This window comes from Gallus gallus, chromosome 1, assembly GCF_016699485.2.
Source record: "Gallus gallus isolate bGalGal1 chromosome 1, bGalGal1.mat.broiler.GRCg7b, whole genome shotgun sequence".
Classification (NCBI taxonomy): domain Eukaryota; kingdom Metazoa; phylum Chordata; class Aves; order Galliformes; family Phasianidae; genus Gallus; species Gallus gallus.
Genome location: NC_052532.1, coordinates 63539585 through 63555318, shown reverse-complemented (window position 1 = coordinate 63555318; position 15734 = coordinate 63539585). Strand labels below are relative to the sequence as shown.

General features: G+C 38.9%; 1 protein-coding gene across 1 annotated transcript in view; it reads left to right on the top strand.

The window, feature by feature from the left end:
• The first annotated feature begins 296 nt into the window (after positions 1 to 296).
• The window catches only part of LMO3 (LIM domain only 3), a 143090-nt gene continuing 127652 nt past the window's right edge, over positions 297 to 15734 (top strand). The window contains exon 1 of the mRNA XM_040655734.2: positions 297 to 494. The gene's annotated coding sequence lies outside the window, so the exon portion shown is untranslated. The remainder of the gene's footprint in view (positions 495 to 15734) is intronic.

The following is a 15734-nucleotide window of genomic DNA, read 5'->3' as shown; positions in this document are numbered from 1 at the left end:
TCCTGCAGCCATGTTTGTGCATTGAATAATTGATTCTACTCTGCTAATCAGATAGGGACATAATGAGCCAGTTTAATTAAATGGGGATCTAACCTGGTGAACACTGGGAAAATATTTGCTCATTTACTTAGTAAAAGGCCACAGTTGCTTTTCATTGGATGGAAGGGAAGGTTACAGAAAGTAAAGTAGGCTTTGAAGGCAGAAACAGTTCACTGGCTGAATACCCCTAGCAAATCAGGCTACTTGAACAGCAGAAAGGTTTAGCAACTTTTGCGGTTTGGGGGTTTTGATTTGTTTGTTTGTTTGTTTTAAAAAAAGGCTTAATCAAAGGGCTGGCTTTGCTGACAGGTTTTCCTGCCTCTCCCAGAGGTGTCAGCAGCCCTGTTTGGCTATGCTCTAAGAGGCAGGTTGCCTGGTCCTACAGCCCACAGTGATTTGCAGAAAGAATTTCAACTCAGTTCACTGCTAGTTGGTGCCTGTGTCACGGCAATAAGGTAAGACTCAGCTGCAGTTTGTCTTCTTCACAGCAGAGGACTTAACTTCGGGTGCATGTGTTTGTATTTTGTAAAACATGACCGTTTATCTGACTGTTTCATTATGAATCCTGTTATTAAGATCTATGAATTCATTCTATGAATGCATCTCTCTATATGAAAGCCTCGGAGACGGCGATGAGGGGAGCAGGGGAAGGGCTGCCAAGAGTTGTGCAACTTAAAGTTTTGTTGGCTGTTTTGAATATGTAGCTGAAGGCTTTGAGGATAGCATCTGATCGCTTTCAAACTTTAAAGTGTCTACAGCAATAATTCTTCTTTAATGCTAGCTAAATCTTTGGAATGGGAAGATGATTATGGTCTCTAAATGCAAAGATTACCCATATTTTCAATGACAGCTTAAGTGAAATTTATCGTCTTCACCATAATCTGCAAAAGCAAGCACTAGGCTAAATATACATCTGTAATTCTAATTGCACATCAGACCAACTTTACCTGCAGGGATAAAGTAGTGCAAGGCCAATATAGAAACAACATGGTGCTCATCTGCCATGGTGTACTAGGATGAAATAGCATATTGACCCTGAATCCATACTCTGAGTAAAAGCAATTGTCATTCTGCCACTGTAACACCTTGTTGCCAGTGGCGATGTAATTAAAGCTGTGAGGACTCATTTTCCATTCTTATCTCTTAAGCTCGTCTGAATCAGAAACTGTTTGTCTGTGGTAACTGAGAAAACGCACTACAAGGCTGCATGTTTATGTATGAATTTTTGGTAGACTATTTTTTGGGGGCAGTGAGGAGACAGCTCTAATCATCTTATTTCCAACATTCATTCTCCTTCTGTGTGTGTATGTGTATATATATATATAAAATATAATTTGTGTGTGGAGATATATATGTAATGTTATATATTTGATTCACACACATGCATATATAGATAGATATATAGGCACAGACGCACACACAGTTTAAATTTTACTCACCCCCTTTTCTCCTCTATTAAAATTCCAAATGGCTAAGAGGATTTTCTCAATTTAGTCATACTTTTAATCTTCACTGAAATGAGTGATGACTTCTTATAATAAAAAGTTGACAGGCTTACATTGCGCACCGGTGGATTAGTTTCCCTTGGTGATGAGGTTTTCTTTTGTGCGCCGTGTGTCTGTTTGATGGAGGTTTAACAGAAAGCATTTTGGCAGAAATTGGATGCAGCAGGGATCATCTGGAGAAGGCTGCTGTTCGATATTAACTGCACACAGTAACTTTTTATTTATTTATTTATTTATTCTTCAGCCAGGTGATAGAAGCAGCCAAAGCGTGTGTTCCCCGCTGAAGGAGATAGAAGTGTTTTGGGGGAGATTATAAAGGCAAATGTATGCATGTGGTATGAACCACCTTAAGCAGCATATTTAATTTGCTTTTGGCCATTGTCTAACAAAAGCAAAAGAGTTACATATTCTCTGTAAGAAGTTATCAGACCCATGAACATCTGCAACATGTACTTTTCCAAAAATTTTCTTTCTTTCTTTCTTTTTTTTTAAAGCCTTATGTAGTCCATTGTTGGGAGGCATGGAAAGGACATGCAGCAGAAAATGAATTTAAGCAAGGTAGTACTATAAAAACTGTGCTTTAATAGCACATATTCATGGGCTGAATTTTTTCTTGGAGAAAGAGAAAAGCAGAAGAATTTTTGCAGCTTCCTTAAAGTTTCTGCCAGGCACGGGGGCAACATAAACAAACATAGTTGCTTCAGCATCACCACTTGATAGCTGTGATGAAGTCATGAGGCCATTTCAGTGTCAACTTGTGACAGATACAGTAGTTCCTTTGAACCACTTGTATACACTGTGACATCTATGTTAGTAAATAAAATCTAATCCTGGAACATCTTCCTGATTAACTTTTAATTCTGTATCAACAATTGTACTGGGAACAAAATGACTTCTTCAGGAACCTTGAGTAGGACTGAGATGTCAAAGGAAGCTCTTCTCTGGCTCCTCTGAATACAAAGCCTCTATAAATCAAGGCTTAATCAGTCTTTGCTTCAGGAGATGCCTGCCTCTTGCAACTGTACCAAATCCTGCCCTTCCCAAGTGCATCTGAGAAAATTCCTACCAAACAATACAAATTTTTTCAGATGCACTCTTTAAATTCATGTTGTTCTGCTAAACTTGCTTTCTCATAAGGGCAAGCAGAAAGATTGATATTGTGCAAGAACAGATCATTTCAGAAAGTATGTGATGCAAGTACAAATATGAGTTCAATACTGGTTGAATACAGTTCCATAAATAATTCTAGAAAAATCAAAATAAATGGTTTGATATATATTAAAGCATGCCATACTCATAATGAGTGTTCTTATAATTTGGTTCTAGGTGTCCAAATATGACTGATTTAAATTTCATTTAAGAAATTTATGCCAATTGACAAATATTTAACACTAGAACAATGATGAGCAGCACCAGAGCACTTTTCATGTTTTAGAATTTTGTTTGACAGTTTAAATATTATTTGAAAAAATATATTAATACATTAAAAAAATAGTCTATTTTCTATTTCACTGAACTTTTGAGAACAGGAATAATGTTTATAATAGAGATAGGAAAAGCTTAATCTGCACTTACCTCTGGTTCAGGCAGCCAGCGGTGACAATCCTGCTTTCCTTGTCAAGTTTCAAGAACTCACAATCCTTAATTTAAACACTTGAGAAATCTATGGAGCCTGTCAGTCTAGTTAATGAAGCCTCCTCCTTCCCCTTTTTTAAACAAAAATCTGACTTTCTTTAAAGACCACTTAAGGCATATCTCTGATTATACAAACAGGTTCTGTCCTAGAAGAGCGAATAATCCAATAATACCTCCTTTGACTTGTTTCCCTCACACCCCTGATAGTTCAGTAAGGGATTGTAGCTTCTTTCAAGGTATGAGCTAGTCTAAAATAGGCAACAGATATGTCATTTTCAGTACAAAGAGTATGCAGTGTTCAATACAAATCACTGCTTTGATTACAGACCTTTTGATCTTATGTCACTTAGAAACTTATCTACATGAATTAATGATCCCTTAATATTGTCTTGCACTATCATCAAAATATTCCCATTTTTCAGATATTTATAATGATTGAAACTGCTGAGCACTACACAACAAATATGAGAATATGTATACATATTGATACAAGAAGAGAGGCTTCTTAAACTAGGTTCTCCAGAATAGTTAAATCAAGTTATTTAAAAAAGTCAGATGCTGAAATAAGCTTGATACCTTGCCAAGTTAAATGCTGTGAAATATGTATGGTCAACCCTTTTTCTAATCCTGCCCTTATTCACTGTAAAACTGTTACCCCTTGTTCTGTCACTATGCTCCCTGATGAAGAATGTCTTCTCATTTTTCCTGTAGACCTCCATTTAAATAGTGGAAGGCAGCAGTGAGTTCTCCCCAGAGCCTTCTTTTTTTCCAGGCTGAACCACCTCAGCTTTTTCAGCCTACCTTCACAGTAGAAGTGCTCCAGCCCTGTGATCATCCCCATGGCCTCCTCTGATCCTGCCCCTATAGATGTGTGCCTTTCTTACGCTGGGGGCCTGAGATGCAGTACACCAGGTGGGGCCTCATGAGAGTGGAGCAGAGGAGTAGAATCACTTTTTCAATCTGCTAGCTATGCTATGGATTGACTGTATCTGTATGCATTGAGTACAGACAGCATGAGTCAGCAATGTGCCCTTGCTTATAAAGCTAATGGTATTCTTGGTTGCATTAGGCAAAGTATCATCAGCAGGTCAAGCGAGATCATCCTTCCATTCTTCTCAGTTATTAGTGAGACCACATCTGGAGTCTTATGTTCGCTTTTGGGTGCCCCAGTAAAAGGGAGACATGGTCATATTAGGAAGGGTCCAATGGAGGTCCACTAAGACGATGAAGTGACTGGAGCACCTCTCCTAGGAGGAGAGACTAAGTGAGTTGGGATGACCCAGCATGGAGAAGAAGCTCAGGCAGGTTCCTATCATTGTCCATTAATATCTGAAGGGAAGGAGTAACGAGAATGGAGCTAGGCTTTTCTCGGTGGTACCCAGTGCCAGCACAGGAGGTGCAGGGTACAAACTGGAACACAAGAGGTTCTAAGCATCTGGAAGCACTTTGCTGTGCACGTGATGTAGAGCTGGCACAGGTTGCCCACGGAGTCTCCTCTGTGGAACTCTTCAGAAGGTGCCTGGACATGGTCATGCTTGAACAAAGGTTGGATGAGATGACCTCCAGAGGCTCCTTCCAACCTAAGCCAGACTGTAAACACAGAATATAGAGAATATGAAAGGCTCTATGGCTCTTGACTACTGAGATTTGCTTTACAAGTAGTACTGAAATTATGACAAAAAGGGAAGAACTGGAGGCAGAAAGGAGCAGATACTACATGAACAAGTTAAATCAAACATAAAGGAGGAGGAGCTAGAAGAGGATCTACGTATGTTGTAACAATGTCAGAATTAGGTGGCCAAGAGGGCCAAAGCCATCCTGGCCTGCATTAGAAATAGTGTGGCCAGCAGGAGCAGGGAGGTAATCATCCCCCTGTACTCAGCACTGGTGAGGCCGCACTTTGAGTATTGTGTTCAGTTTTGGGCCTCTCACTACAAGAAAGACATTGAGGCCCTGGAACGTGTCCAGAGAAGGGCAACAAAACTGGTGAGGGGTCTGGAGCACAGGTCTTATGAGGAGCGGCTGAAGAAGCTGGGATTGTTCAGTCTGGAGAAGAGGAGGCTCATGGGAGACCTCATTGCACTCTACAATGTCCTGAAGGGAGGCTGTGATGAAGAGGGGTTTGGCCTCTTCTCCCAGGCAAAAAACAGGACCTGAGGAAATGCCACAAGTTGCACCAGAGGAGATTTAGATTAGACATAAGGAAAAACATTTTCCCTCAGAGTGGTCAGGCACTGGAATGGCTTGCCCAGGGAGGTGGTGGAGTTGCCATCCCTGGTAGTGTTCTAGAGGAGCTACGAGATATGGTTTAGTGGCTTGTGGTAGTAATGGTAATGGGGGGATAGTTGGACTAGATGATCTTGCAGGTCCTTTCTAACCTTGTGATTCTATGATTCTATGAGTTAGAGGTTAGAAGACCTGTGTTAGCCAGAGGCATGTTGAGTGTGGGATACTGTCTGACTTGAGGAAGGCCAGAGAAGATTAGTGTAAATATTGAGTCAGGACAGCAGAATATGAGGGATGTGAATCTCAGTGGTGAAACCAGGCATGGACTTGGCGTCTTAGTATTATAGAGGCATGGATGGCAAGACAAAGTTTCACTTTGACAGACCAAATGAAAAGATGCAAGGCAGAGTCAAAAAGAACATGTCAGCTATACATGAATAACAAGATGGCAGTATTGTCTATTGGGATCAAAAATTGGAAGGAAGAAGCAAAACAATTCTTTTTGACTATCTGAATTTTAAAATAGCAAGACTGCCGAAAGATCGTGTCAGAATGAAAGACAAAAATAGGGTGACAATCATTAAGAGTGGAGAAGTGGGTTTCTGAATCAGTAACATAAATATAATACCATCTCTCATGTGAAGATAAGCCAAAAGGTTTTCATCTGGTTGTAGGAGGTATCTGGAAATTCTCATTAAAATTCCTTTGATGAAAGGTTTGCACTTAGACTTTCTTTCCAAATGTGCAATAAAAGCTCCAATGTAATGCCATAAGACAAAGTGATCATATTTTTCATGTATAGGGCTATCAGTGCAAACTTACACATTAGATGCTTTTACAGGTGTTTTGGAACCCTGGCTTCTGAGTCCATTGTATACATAAAGCTGTGGAAGTCTTTCATCTATATGTTTAGTCTGATGTCTGTTTTAATTTTCAGATGGCTTATCCTGACAGATTTCTTGTTCAGTAAATCTCGTTAATAGAGATGTTCTGTCTGTTTACTGCTCATATGAAGCCAAATTTTAGTCTAAAGAGTTAAATAAATTTTATTTGAAACAATTATATTTTAGGACTCAATATGAAATGGCTGAACTGTGCTTGAATAAGCACAGTTGAAGTTCGTCTTTATTACAGTTCCTGGATACTGAGAATATTTCAGGCTGTGTTCCAGATACGGTTACATGCTTTCAAGTGGAAAAAAGTTTGCCCAATTTAAAGAAAGAGCCTTACCTGTATGCCAGGAGACAAAAACCTCTTCTGGCTTGTGGTACTCAGATCACTGTTTAAAAGTAGCTATGAATTTCCAACTGGGATTGAAATTAACCAAAACTATAATTCACCAGAAATTCAGCTTTTTATCTAGCCTATAGGAAAGACTGTTTCAGAAACAGGTCTAATCATTCTTATTTATGCTATCACTGCCTTAGCATTCCCTTAGGTTCTGGAACACAAAAATGTTTTTTCCCATTTGCTTGATATGCATCAATCTGCTAGTGTTTTTCTGTCGTACTTTAACTCTTTCTTCTCCAGACTGCATTGGATACTGGTGAGGGTAAAAAGATAATTGATCCTTGGAGAACACTACCATTAGATAGATCTGAATTTGGAGGTTTAGATGTGTCCCTCAACAGGGCTTAAGACAGTCAAGGTGAATCCCTAGCCCTTCTGCAAACTGCTGTCCATAACATCCCTGTGCTGATAGCTGCAGATAGGTCCAGGAGACTGACCTTAGAAGTTTGCCTTAGCCCATAAACTTCATATCACTGGACATTAGTCTCAAAATTGCCTTTTCTCTCTCTAAGTGTTGACCTGAAATCCAGATTGAGCTGGCCTAGTGTATTGATTCCAGTTTTCTCTCTGACTAGTCTCTCTCTGAGCCTCCTACAAAATGAAAGATTTGAAGCTGTCTGGTAGCTAATGTGATGCAGTTTCTTCTATGAAAAAAGAAATGGACCTGCCCTAAAAGGGCCATTGATTAATTTAGCTGAGAGAAACGTAGTTGCTCAGAATAAATAATGTCACAGTTCAGAGTGAGAGGTCAGAATGAAACAATATTTAAACTTCCATTGCTTCTGGAGATGTAAATTTGATTTCTGTAGTCAAGAACAAGATGTTGATCAGAGGGCAGGGTCTACGTTGCTGTGATGTGTGAATGCAGCCCTTGAGAGAGACACACTTCATCTCCTGGAAGGATGCAGGTTCCCCTGTGCTTGTATGTAATGCATGGTCACTGGCATTTAAGCCATTCCCAGGGAGACAGCATGTCACCACACATCATTTTTGACACCAGCATATAAATGGGTGCCTGGAGTCCTGAGCTTACCCATCACATGTGGGCGCATACTTGTACTCCAACAGGAGTAGCAGAATCAGGTGCATCCTAGACCCACTGAGCCAAATTCACTGACTTTCTGTCAGCATGTTTCTGCTGAAGACAGTAGTGTAACACAGGCACAAGACAATGCAGAACTTGGCATACTGTATTTCGCATACATATTTAAAGCAGTCTGGATTTGCATGGTAGTTTCCAGCTTTATTACATGAATACATATGTTCCTGCTGATGTAATTCTCTTGAAAGGTATAAATAATGGATATTCTTCATAAGCAGTTGACCCCCTGGAAAGACTGAAATCAGAGAGAGGGAGTTAGAGCTACCTTGCACAATTCAGCTCCTGCTTGCACTCAATGTCACTGGATAAAAGTCAGTTAGAGGAATTCTTGTAATGTGTCACTGCCTGCTGCCTCCAGTGTCACCCTGGTCACTACCACCAATGAGTCTATTAGATGAAAAAGACGGGGAGGAAAACAGTGGAAGTAATGTAGCTAGTTAAACTGCTGCCTTTTGAGTCTTTGGGGGCACTTTTATTTTATTTTTTTTTAACAAAGAACAATCACTTTGTAACAGAAGGGGCCTTTGGCATCAAAGCAGGTGTGATACCTCTCCATTTCCCACAGCAAGCTACAATAATAAAGGAAACAATTCTCAAATATTGCTGGTCCTGAGGCATTTTAATTCTTTGTGATTCAAATACTTTGGCAAATCAGAGACCAGATAAGCCTAAGTTCCCATAAAGTCCTTATTCAACTTAAGCACAGTGGAGAATAAACGCAGGAAACAGCAGCAAGGACTTAGTTTGCAAAAGTCTCCTAGGACGTGTAGAAGTAAAAAGCATTGCAAAAAGCCAGATCTTCCAGATCTTGTCCACTACTCTTACAAGTGTGTCTGGTCTGCACATTATAGTAAATGCTTCTGATTTACAGATATGGGAATTACCTCACCAAGATAGGTGCTGTTTTAACATATTTTTGAGGTTCCACTAGCGCATGATTTGAGAGAACATGTGTGGACCAGACAGGTGGAAAAATGGCAGCTGTAACCTTTTTATTATTATTATTATTATTATTTTTAATTTCTCTTTTCTTTTTTGAATCTGAAAGGGGATTTCAGCTCTTATTTTCAATGGAAGACTGAACAGTCTTACCTTTCACATGCTATTGCCATTGTATCCCTTGTAATGAGAAGCATACAACTCCATGGACAGCTTGGTAAAAACACTTTCTAGGGATTTTTGCTTCAAGTTGCTAGGTCTATAAAACTATAACTTGTAAGACTGCACTACTATCTTTTTATTCCTGTTGGAGACAGTTTCCATAGTTGTTTGTGCTGGTGTTATTTAATTTCTCAAAAACAAACAAACAAACAAAAGTAGTAAATGGTGGTAGTAAAGTGGCAGAAATATGGGAGTTGTTGGGATTTTAGTCACTGAATCAGGTCCTGGCTTGCACAGCACATTGTTAGGAGAAGACAGTTATTCTTGGTCTTCATCCACTCTCATACTTCAATCACTGCTACAACAGTAGGCCAAGCCAAACACTAGCATATCCAAACAATAAAAAAACACCTAAATATTTTTATAGACTTGAGAGGTTTCAGCTCCACAAATTGAGAAATGCAAATGCTTCAGTCTCTTATGTACTCCTTGAGGCACACTGGCAACCAAACAAATGCATGCTCAAGCCTGGTTCAGCAGAAGATGGGAGAACCAGTCCTTTGTCTTTCTGCACCCACACAAATTTAATACAGGTTTGTTGTGCTTTTGTTTTGTTCTGTTTTTGATCAAATATTGCCCAATATTATCTTCATACATTGAGATAAAGTCTGTGGGTTTTTTTTTTTTGGTATTCTTTTAAAGCACTATTGTTAGCAGAATATTACTCTGGATTTGCACCTTTATAACTGAGATGAGACTCCAAACCACTGTATACAGTATAATTTTTTTTCCCCCAATGGTTAGTTATAGTATAAACATATTCTGCTTCTTTCATACAGCCACCTGCCATTTTTGCTTTATTGCTGCCAGAAGGTTTAAAGGCATGCTTTTAAATATCTTGAAAGTTTCCTGTTGATAAGAAAAGGTGGTTTTAACACTTTTAAGTAAACAGTAACACACAAACATCACAAATCATGCTTTTTGATAGAATCTACATTAGCTGCATGAGGCATGAGGGACACTACTGTGTGAGGAGGAGGAAAAGAAGGCTCAATTTCTAGCAGGGAGACCTCATAAGAATTAGTTATAAAACTAATATACCATGCTATATGGTACATATGTTACATACCAAAACAGTTATGTCAGATTTTGAAACAATCCCTGTATGTCTTTTGTCTTGGCAATAATCACTGGGCAGTTCTGCAGGTAGGATAGCAGCAGACTGCTAACCCTCATGAGTACTTTAATCTTCTGTAATCTACAATTCAAAGGGGAAAAATATCTTTTGAAGTCCAGAAGAACAAATGCATCATGGTGACACAAGCAAACACTTCTTAAAAGTTACTAACATAGATTCTTGGAATATTGTTTCAGAAATATTACTGCTTTTCTAGACAGATGAAACACTGAGACTTAAATAATATTGATATGTGTTTAAATGCTGACATACAAAACAAGTCTATTCAACATGCATCAAATTAAACCATAGATGACCTAAACTGAGAATGTTTACTATAAATCATGAGTATAGTGCACAGATTCAGAATCTAAACATGACCTGCTCATTGGGTGCCATATACTCTTTTAAGAATCACAAGCTTTGGGATGTCATCAGAGCACCAGATGCAAAATGCCAAGTGATAGATTTACAGCCCCTGTGTTTGGAACAGTTCCTAGAAGTGTATGAAGAACAACTAAGATAACCTCTTGGAAGGAAAAAATGAGCAGTGTGGTCACACTCCAGAGAGTATATTTGTAGAAAAGGATTCAAGATACATTCAATCTTCTCTCCCTCCTTTTGTGAGTTTTCCTTGAATGCTTCTCATTTGTAGTTATGTGCTGCAGTTAAAGCAACTAAGTACCACATTGCCATTTGCTCACTCCCCTCTGTCCTGTAGTGTGATGGGGAGAAAATTGTAGAGTGCAAGAATTTGTGCGTTGAAATAAAGGTAATTTAATAAGGGAAAAGAAAAAAAAAAAAAAAAAGAACAAAGGAAGTGATGCTCACCACCAGCCAATGTCCAGTCCAGCCAGTCTTCCAGTGGTGTAGCAGCTCCCCAGCTATCTCCCCGACTTTTATTGTTCGCCATGACACTATATAGTATGGGATATCCCAGTTTGGATCAGCTGTTCTGATCCTGTTCCCTCTCAGCTTCAGCGTGCGCTGTCAAGCCCTGAAAGTCCTTGTCTCTGTTCAAGCACTGCTCAGTAACACCTAAAACATTAGTGTGTTGTCAGTATTCTCATCTTAAATCCAATAGACAGTATTGTATGGAAGAAAGTTAAATCTATCCCAGGCAAAATTGAGGTATTGTGTGTCTCAGAATTTATGATTCAGCATATTTTAACCTATGCATTAATAGTATGATCTCCGCAAAAGAGAAAAGGCAAATCACATTCCTGAAAGTATTACTGGAAGAGTGCCTTTACTTTGTGTTGAGAAGACTTCTTATGGAGTAATAGACTCTGTTTTGGACATCACACTCAGGTAAATACAGTTACACTGGAACGAAACAATACAAATATAAGAGGAAGACTTTGGTCCTGTCTTGTTTGATATTTAATCTTTACCAACTATGACTGCTACCAAAAGAGAGTCCCATGCTCCTTCTGTTTCACTGGCATCTCATCCAATGTCTAGAAGATTTTTGGCTGAGTGGGTTACTGACCTGGTTACTGAAGGAAAACTAGCCCTTTGGACTACACATCGTGAAGTTACACAACTCTCTGATCCAGTCTTAATGAAAAAGATGGGAGCACAGTAGTATGGGATGGGGAGAAAAAGGATGGCTTTCTCAACAGAAACATTCAGATATGCCAGAAAAACTTCGGCATGAAAAGGTACTCCAAGGCTGCAGATCTTTGGCAGCAGACTGTGCCCTGTCCATTCTTTCTGATTCAGTCTTCTCCCACTCAAGGCTATATGATCACATCCACTCCTTTGCAGTGATTTTGTCCTTGCTGGAACCTATCATCAACCACTTTATTTTAATATGTCAGTGGAAAACTACCAGACTTTTTTTGCTAAGCTTGTTCTCTGGTACATGCTTTTTAAGTGTATTACAATAGAGAACACATGAGCATGTGTGGTATACTGAGGAAAAAGGAAAAGGAGTAGCTTGTAGCAATACTGAACTTTTAGAACCCTTGACCTGTAAAAGAAGCTTGCAGCACTTGGGTTTGGGCAGCTTAGAAATTAGAAAGGGGGAAGTCCATCTTCGATTTGTAAAAAAAAAATCACTATAAAGAAGCAGTACTCACTTCTTACCTAGAGCTCAGAACGGAGAAGAGGAAACAAGAAACTAATGGTTTAATTTGCTTCAAAGGTGACTTTGGAAAGGCAGTGGAAGAAAAAGCTTTCTATCTGGGTGTCTAGACTAAGCTTAGTTATTCTCTGTCTGTGGAGAAGAAATGGTTAGACCTCTAGACCTCTCCTGAGGTCTTTTCCAACTTTACACTCACATGACTCTAATGTTACCATTCTAACACAGGTATAAAGAGAGAACCTTCATTTTCCAGATATCAAAACAAACAACATAATTCACAGAAATACATTTAGAACAGCAAAATGCAGAGATTGAACTATCCATCTGTTATTCAAGCAACATGTGGTCATGTAACTCATTCATCTGGACAGTCTACAAAATTGGCCTGGCTGTAATCCTATTTACAAGATAACAACGGCTGACAAAAGTTCTGGAAGCAGGAAGGATGGCTCTGTGACGAAGGCCTGTAGCTAAGTTAGGCAGTCAGGAACATCCTTTCTCGTGGGCTAAAAACAGGCATTTTTGTATGAACAGCAGGCAACTATATCTGACACAGAGAGCCAAACCCTACTCTTACTCAGGAAGCCTTATAAAGAATGATTTGTCTTGGGGTGAAAGCAGGAAACAATGTCAGAACATGTTTAAGAGCCTACACCACCTCTTCCTACCTTTATCCCTATCATTTATTAGAGCCCGGGGTTGGTAGCAAGCACTCTTTCTAATAATCTGACCTGCCTGCCACAAGGAGGGACAGATGTCTCACTGTACCAGCACATGGTCCCGAAAGGGACAGGCCCTACACCTATCCCTGCAGGGTCAGAAAACTGTTTGCAGGAGAATCAAAACCAACTCAGAAAGCTCCAGTCCTACCCCAGTGGCCTATTTCCACCTCCTGCTTTTTCAACCCCCCCCCCCTTAAGCTGTGGGCATACCACGGCTAATAGGACCAGGTCATCAGTCAGCATTCTAGACTTGTCTGAACTTATAGAATAATTTCTACAAAAAAAACAAAGATCCAGGAAACAGCGGTATCAGACTCACTGAGGGAAGGAACCTGCAGCAGAGAAGAAGTAGTGAGTATGGTGTGAGGGAGAGAGCAACAATTTATTGTGATGGCTTTTCTGTCATAGCAGCTGTCTAAAAATGAAACCACAATCTCAGACAAGGGCCCAAGCTTGTACTAACAATTAAATTACAATGTTAGAATAATGGTAATGACCTCATTTTATTTACTTGAAGTTGCTGTATGTTTGCACAAGAGTAACTGAGAAAAAAAATGGGTTGTAGTAAAACTTTTCAAGCTGTCATAGCAAAATTAGTATGAAAAAATGATTGAGATAAGTTTTGGATGATGGGGGAAGAATATTTAGCTGGAAAAAAAAAAAGAGATTGCAAGTTCTTCTTTTTTACTTTTGAAGATACTGAGAGGGGAAAAAAAAAGAAAAGAAAAAAAAATGAGAGAGAGAGAGAGAGAGAGAAAAAAAAAAAAGTTGCAGCTATAAAAGGTATTCGTCAAGAACAGCCATCGGCCAGCACCACAAATGAGCAACTCCAGTGTGAAAACACTTTCAAAGTTCTAAATGAGTTGTCCCTGTGGTAATAAAGAAAGGCTGTTTTACAGCATGACAGTATGTAAGACAGCATTGTCAGCTATAGTTTATTTAAAGCACAAGGCCTGTAACAGGAAAATAATGACTTTAATAAAATTTACTATTGACTTTGTAGGCTAAAATCTTTCTGTCATCAGGAATACAGAAAAACAACCTGCCTGAAAGCCCTTCACTTAAATATATTCCTTTAATATTTCAAAGCAACTTGTGACTATTTTTTTTAATATACATGCTACTTCAAAAGATACTGTAGTGGGGTGGAAATTAGTATTTTTAATAGAAAGTTGGAATTGCTTACATAAGGGAAAAACTGGTAATGACCTATGACACTGTCTACTGAAAGCAACATTTGAGGAAACTGCAAAAGCAGTTAATGCAATTCCTTGAAAAGCTGTATAAAGCTATGTCACAAATGAATGATTTATAAATTACTGAACGTCCTTCTCATCTAGAGGATATCTTTTAATCATGCGCTGTAGTTTTCTCTGAGTGAACTCCAAAGAGCGTGCTGCAGAGATACACAGAAATCTGCAGCATGTTAACAAGGTTGGGGTCATTTCTAAGAATTGAGGGGGGGAGAAAAAATAAAAAATCCTCACATTCGGCATGATTCTACTTTCCAACCAATTTGATTAAATGCACTATAGCTTGCTGGTAGTGTGTAAGAGGTCACGTCTTTTATATTAAAAACTGCAGAATTTTCATTCCTTTAATGTTTTTTACATAGTTAAAATAAACTGTGGTAAAAAGTTTCCCAACAGTGTATGACAGCTCAATTTAGAGGTGAAACCTTTTAATAAAATCTCATGAAATGAATGCTTTGCTTTATGCACTCTGTTTGTGTTTCCCACTGGAGTGCTTAGCATTGTGAAGCAGTGGATTCTTTCTTTACTGCTGCAGAGCAACATCACAGAGGAGAGTCTGGCGCTTTGGAATAGAAAAAATGTCACTTAGCCGCAGTAAAATTGTTGATGGAAGAATCTTAATTTACAGTGAAAATGCTTTACTCTTGACTTAAAAAAAAAAAAATTAAAAAAAAATGCTATTGTGCATTAATTTACATTTCAGATAATTAATTAAGAATGAAGAAAAATATTCCATAGAGGCTTTTTAGAAAGGACTCTGGGGTCCAGAAATAGTATTAAGAGGGGAACCAATTAAAGATTTATCTGAGAATGAATCATTTTGTTAGGACTTTGGCAATGGAACTGGCTGGATTCACATTTGCTATAGGTTTGCCTTGTTCCATGCACATCCACAAATCCTTCTTATGCTTGCTGAGGGACATATCAATGGAGAAGTAATCTTTCCATAAGAAAGCACAGTGTCTCTCTTTCCTAATGCACTACGTAAATGCCACCTAAAAAAAGTGGCAGTACACTTCATAAACTCTTGAAAGTGTAAACGCACAGTTGACAGAAAATGTAATGCATTCCCACATTTGGGAATCTGGAGTTCATTCACTGCATGCAAACTAGGAAGACAAAAAGGATGAGGATCTTACACTATATGAATTATATTGGCTCAGCCTATCTGTGTAGCCAATATGTTATCAAGTGTTTCACAGAATCATAAAGCCAATATAATATAAGTCAGTGGGAAGAAGTATCCCACTGAATGAATGCTGTATGAGCCCCAAAATCACAGACATGCCAGGATGCTGGCTGTAAAACTCCTGCTATTTTAGCCTTGCATGGTGGTTTAAAAAGTTTTGCTGTAGTTTTGAGCTTCTGTTTGTAGGTATACAGTTGCATGGCATACTGTCTATCATTATCTGTGGACTTCTGCAGCTAGGAAAATGGTTCTTCTTGGCATGTTGTCTTAGCATGTTATACTTTCATAGCAACTCTCTTTGAGTTCACCACACTGATAAACTGTGACAGTGCAAATATACCTGTCCAGTGTAAGGTTCATTTGCGTGTCTATTGTCCTCATTCAGCAACAGTCACCAAATCTTTGG